Source organism: Eschrichtius robustus, chromosome 13 (genome assembly GCF_028021215.1).
Source record: "Eschrichtius robustus isolate mEscRob2 chromosome 13, mEscRob2.pri, whole genome shotgun sequence".
Taxonomy (NCBI): Eukaryota; Metazoa; Chordata; class Mammalia; order Artiodactyla; family Eschrichtiidae; genus Eschrichtius; species Eschrichtius robustus.
This window is the reverse complement of record NC_090836.1, coordinates 32,268,204-32,273,480: the sequence shown is the minus strand read 5'-3', so window position 1 is coordinate 32,273,480 and position 5,277 is coordinate 32,268,204. Positions and strand designations below refer to the sequence as shown.

The following is a 5,277-nucleotide window of genomic DNA, read 5'->3' as shown; positions in this document are numbered from 1 at the left end:
GATGTAAGTGGGGTGTTAAAGTCTCCTACTACTATTTTATTATTGTCCATTTCATCTTTTAAGTCTGTTAATATTTGCTTTACATATTTAGGTGCTCCTATGATGCATATACTTATAAGTAGTATATCTTTCTGTTGGTTGATTCATCATTATGTAATACCCTTCTTTGTCTTTTGTTACAGTCTTTGTATCAAAGTCTATTTTGTCTGAAATAAGTATTGCCACCCAGGTTTCTTTCTGTTTCCATTTGAATGAAATATCTTTTTCCATCCCCCCACTTTCAGTCTGTGTGTGTCTTTAGCTCTAATGTGAATCTCCTGTAAGCAGCATATAGATGGGTATTGTTTTTTATCCAATCAGCCACCCTACGTATTTTGATTAGCACATTTAGTCCATAGACATTTAAAGTGATTATTAAGAGGTATGTATTTATTGCCATTTTGTTACTTGTTTTCTGGTAGTTTTTGTAGTTCCCTATTCCTTTCTTTTTCTCTTGCTCTCTACCCTTTCAATTTGATTACTTTCTTTAGTGCTATATTTGGATTCCTTTCTCTTTCATTTTTGTTTACCTATTATTGGTTCTTGGTTTGTGGTTACCATGAGGTTTTTGTATAACAACCTATGTATATGTCAGTCTATTTTAAGTTGATGGTTGCTTAAGCTTGAGTGAATTCTAAAAGCACTACATTTTTACTCCTCCCACTATGTGTTATGTTTTTCATGCTATATTTTACATCTTTTTGTTTGTGTATCCTTAACTAATTATTGTGGATGTAGATAACTGTATTACTTTTTTCTTTTAGCCTTGTAGCTATATAGGTATTTGATCGATAACTTTACTATATGTTTGCCTTAATCAGTGAGCTTTTTTTCTTTCATACTTTTTGTATATCTAGCTTTTGTTCTTCTTTTCAGTTTGAACAAGTACATTATATTTCTTGTAAGGGGAGTGGTTTGTGGTGATAAAATTTTTTTAGCTTTTGTTTGTCTGGGAAACACTTTTATCTCTCCTTCAGTTCTGAATGATAACTTTGCTGGATAGAGTATTCTCCTTTGTGAGTTTTTTTTCTTTCAGCACTTTGAATATGATGTGTCACTCCCTTCTGGCCTATAAATTTTCTGCTGAAAATTCAGCTCATAGTGTTTTGGTGTCTCCCCTTTATATAACTATATGTTTTTCTCTTGCTCCTTTTAAGATTCTCTGTCTCTAACTTTTGACATTTTAATTATAATGTGTCTTAGTGTGAATCTCTTCGAGTTCATCTTGTTTGGGACTTCTGTGTTTCCTGATCTTGGATGTCTACTTCTTTCATCAGGCTAGGAAAGCTTTAAACCATTATGTCTTCAAATAGGTTTTCTGTCCCTTTCTCTCTCTCTCTTCTCCTTGTGGGACCCCTATAATATGAATGTTAGTACACTTGATGTTGTACTACAAATCCCTTAAGCTAGTCTCACTTTTCAAAAACCTATTTTCTTTGTGCTATTCCACTTGGGTGATTTCTACTACCCTGTCTTCCAGATTACTAATATGTTTTCTTCATCATCTAATCTGCTGTTGATTGATTCCCTCTAGTATATATTTTTTAATTTCAGTTATTGTATCCTTCAGCTGTCATTGATTCTTTCTTACATTTTCTATCTCTTTGTTGAAGTTCTCACTGTATTCCTCCATTCTTCTCCTGAGTTCAGCTACTATCCTTATGACCATTTTAAACTCTTTTTCTGGTAGCTTATTTATCTTTGTCTTGTTTAGTTTTTTTTTTTCTGAGGTTTTGGCTTGTCCTTTCTCTTGGAAATTATTCCTTTGTATCTTCATTTTAGCTAGCTCTTTTTTTGTGTTTGTTTCTATATATTAGGTAGATTAGCTACATCTCCCAGTCTTGAAAGAGTGGCTTTATGTGGGACCCAGTAGCATGGTTTCCCTGGCCACCAGAGCCAGGTACTCCAGAAGTGTCCCCTGTTTGGGCTGCATGTACCCTCTTGTTGTGGCTGGGCTATGAATACTACATGTATGCTTGTGTACTGGGCTGGCCTCCCAGTATGACTGGCTGTAAGGCGCAACCACAACTATTGCAGGTGTTTTTGCATGGAGTCAGTCCATGCAGTGGGAACCACATCATCAAATTTTAATAATATTTACTACTTCTGATTTGGAATTGTACAGTAAGTATTTAATATCTTTTTCAAACTTTTTTTTTAAATTTACTTTCTCCTAACCTAGCTTGAATTGACTTTTCTAACATGTAACCAAAGGAATCTTCACACAACAGTTGAAGGCATGGACATACAAAACATCAAGTAGCTTAATATTCATCAGTTCATAGTGGGAAGTGTAGAGGAGCAAGGAATTAAGTTGGAAGGGTAGTTAGGCTCCAAATCATGGGTTCTCATATATATTCAGGTTCATCTCCTTATAAATAACCACTTCAGGTTATAGGAATAATTGAGTGCAAATCATCCTTCTTGCTGAACAATTATCTGAGGATGAAGCCTCCAAAGCCTTACATTTTGTAGCACAAGAGATTATTTTGAATATGTGAAGCATTTTCAACTGAAAATTTGAGTCTAATGGGGATTTAGTGATAGTAGGAGAATTTTTTGTGCTAACTTGTTCTTAATTAATGCTTCCAACTGAATCAGTATCAACTTTTAAATCCATAAAGACCTCAATTAATCTTTTATTTGACGTGACGTCTAGAAGCAAATTACAGCAAACTTAGTAAAGATATTTATAGCATCTGGACACTTATAGAATAAAAATATGCCATCCAATTTATGTAAACTGCCAGGGAACAAGAAATAACATCTTATTTCTATTTAAGTATGTTTACCATAATCTACTGCCAACATTTTTTAAATGAAGGATTTCCTCTCATCACTAAAAGGTAACATTGTAGCTTGCATACTAAAAATCTGTACACTTCATTCAGTTACAAATGATCCCTCAGTGTATCAGTTTAAAAATTATTTTATATCTTTAAAAAAGTAGGCAGTTTCAACTAACTATGACAGTGATTTTTAACTTATTTTTACTGCAAAATATAACACATTCAAGAGAGTTTATAGAAAAACGCAGATGTTACTGCCACACAAGGTAGGAAATAGAACATTGCTGGCAACCTACAAGCCCACCCATGTATGCTTTCTAGAGTATATCCTCCTCCCTCTGCCTTCTGCCCATAACCATTATGATGATTTTATAATAATCCCTTCCTTGATTTTGTTATAGTTGTTTTTACCAACTGTGTATACATCCCTCTTTCTGAACTTTATGTAAAAGGATATATACTAATAGTTTTCTTTTGTATCTTAAATCTTTTGGTCAATGTTACAATTATAAGGTTTATCCAGGGACTTCCCTGGTGGTCCAGTGGCTAAGACTCCATGCTCCCAATGTAGGGGGCCTGGGTTCGATCCCTGGTCAGGGAACTAGATCCCACATGCTACAGCTAAGAGTTCACATGCCACAACTAAAGATCCTGCATGCCGCCACAACTAAAAAACAAAAATCTTGATTCCCGCGGCGCTCGAGGGACCATGGCCGATCCTCACGTGAGGCAGATCAAGATCAAAACCGGCGTGGTGAAGCGATTGGTCAAAGAAAAAATGATGTATGAGAAAGAAGCAAAACAACAAGAAGAAAAGATTGAAAAAATGAAAGCCGAAGATGGTGAAAATTATGTTATTAAAAAGCAGGCAGAGATCCTGCAAGAGTCCCGGATGATGATCCCAGATTGCCAGCACAGGTTGGAAGCTGCATATACTGATCTTCTGCAGTTATTAGAGAGTGAAAAAGACTTGGAAGAAGCTGAGGAATATAAGGAGGCACGTTTAGTACTGGATTCAGTGAAGTTAGAAGCCTGAAGATTTTCTATACAGGGTGTTTTTTTGCATTAAGTCCTGAGATCCGTTCCACAATTCATTATTTTTGACCACTGCTATGTGTTCAAGTAGTATGAGAATGTGATTCTTTTTATGCAGTGCATATGTTTTTCTTTGCCTGATTTAAAGTGTCAAATAAATGAGTTCATCTAATAAAATTGCTTCTTTCATAAAAAAAAAAACAAAAAAACAAAAAAACAAAAATCTCATATGCCACAATGAAGATCCTGCACACGGCAACAAAGATCCCGTGTGCCTCAACTAAGACCTGGTGCAACCAAATAAATAAATAAATAATTTTTTTTAAAAAAAATGATAAGGTTTATCCATATTTGTGTGTACCTATAATTTGTTCATTTTCATTGCTCAGTAATATTCCAGTGTAAAAACATATCATGATATTTGGGTTTTGTTCTATTTTTGATAGACAAATCTTAAGATCTAAGAGAAAATAAAACTGGGAATGAATCTAATAATTTTATCCAAAGCTCTATTTGAAACTGTATTTTTATAAAAATGGAATCTCTCCAGAGTGATACTGTTCAATAGAACTTTCCATGATGATGGAAGTGGCTCAAAAATCACTTTCTCTCTCTGTTTTTCTCTCATTTTTCCCTTAAATTTTTTTTCATTCTATGAGCTCTTTTATGAAGTTATCCTATGAATACTTTTGCAAATCAGCTACACTTTATTACTTTCCACAAATTAAAGATGAAAGGCAGAATAGACTCTCTCACAGAAAAATTCATTGAGGATATTGTTAGCCTCAAGCTTTGCATGTGAATTCTTAAAACAGCAAAGCATTTGCACCTCATGTGAGAGAAAAAACTACTGAGCACACTTCCTGCATGCTTTGTCCTTGTTAGGCTGTCACTACAGCTGTGCAACAGGTGCTAAATTATTTTTTTCTTTTTAAAAGCAATCGCAAATAGCTTTTCTAACTTCACCCACTCAGTAGGTGGTCCTGAGCCTTAAACAAAGCAAGGAAGTGAGGAAATAGTCTCCTTGCCACTGAATTCTGCTTATTAGGTAGGAATTATTACTTTCCACAATTAACTCAGCAAAATAATTGCCATTTTCTATCATTGCAGAGTTGAAGCACATGACCTACTACTTGGCAAAAGTAAGTGAACAAATGCTCAAAACTTGGAAAGTATTAGTGTAAAGTATTATTGAGAGCATTAATCAAACACTGCAGCAAGAAAACTTTACACACTTAGTGGCAATAAAATAAAACACGTTTGGTTACCTAAAAATGTTAAATTCCATATTAACATAAGGTGCAAATATAACAATGTGTTTCTTTCTAGTTTTGTTATGTAAGGAGGAAATTTGTTATCAATTTATAAAAGCACTAAATAATAAATGATCACAGAAAATTCCCAAATTAGTTAA

General features: G+C 34.2%; 1 pseudogene; it reads left to right on the top strand.

Moving 5' to 3' along the window:
* Nucleotides 1–3,519: 3,519 nt before the first annotated feature.
* On the top strand, nucleotides 3,520–4,000 carry LOC137775220 (tubulin-specific chaperone A pseudogene; annotated as a pseudogene).
* The last annotated feature ends 1,277 nt before the right edge of the window (nucleotides 4,001–5,277 follow it).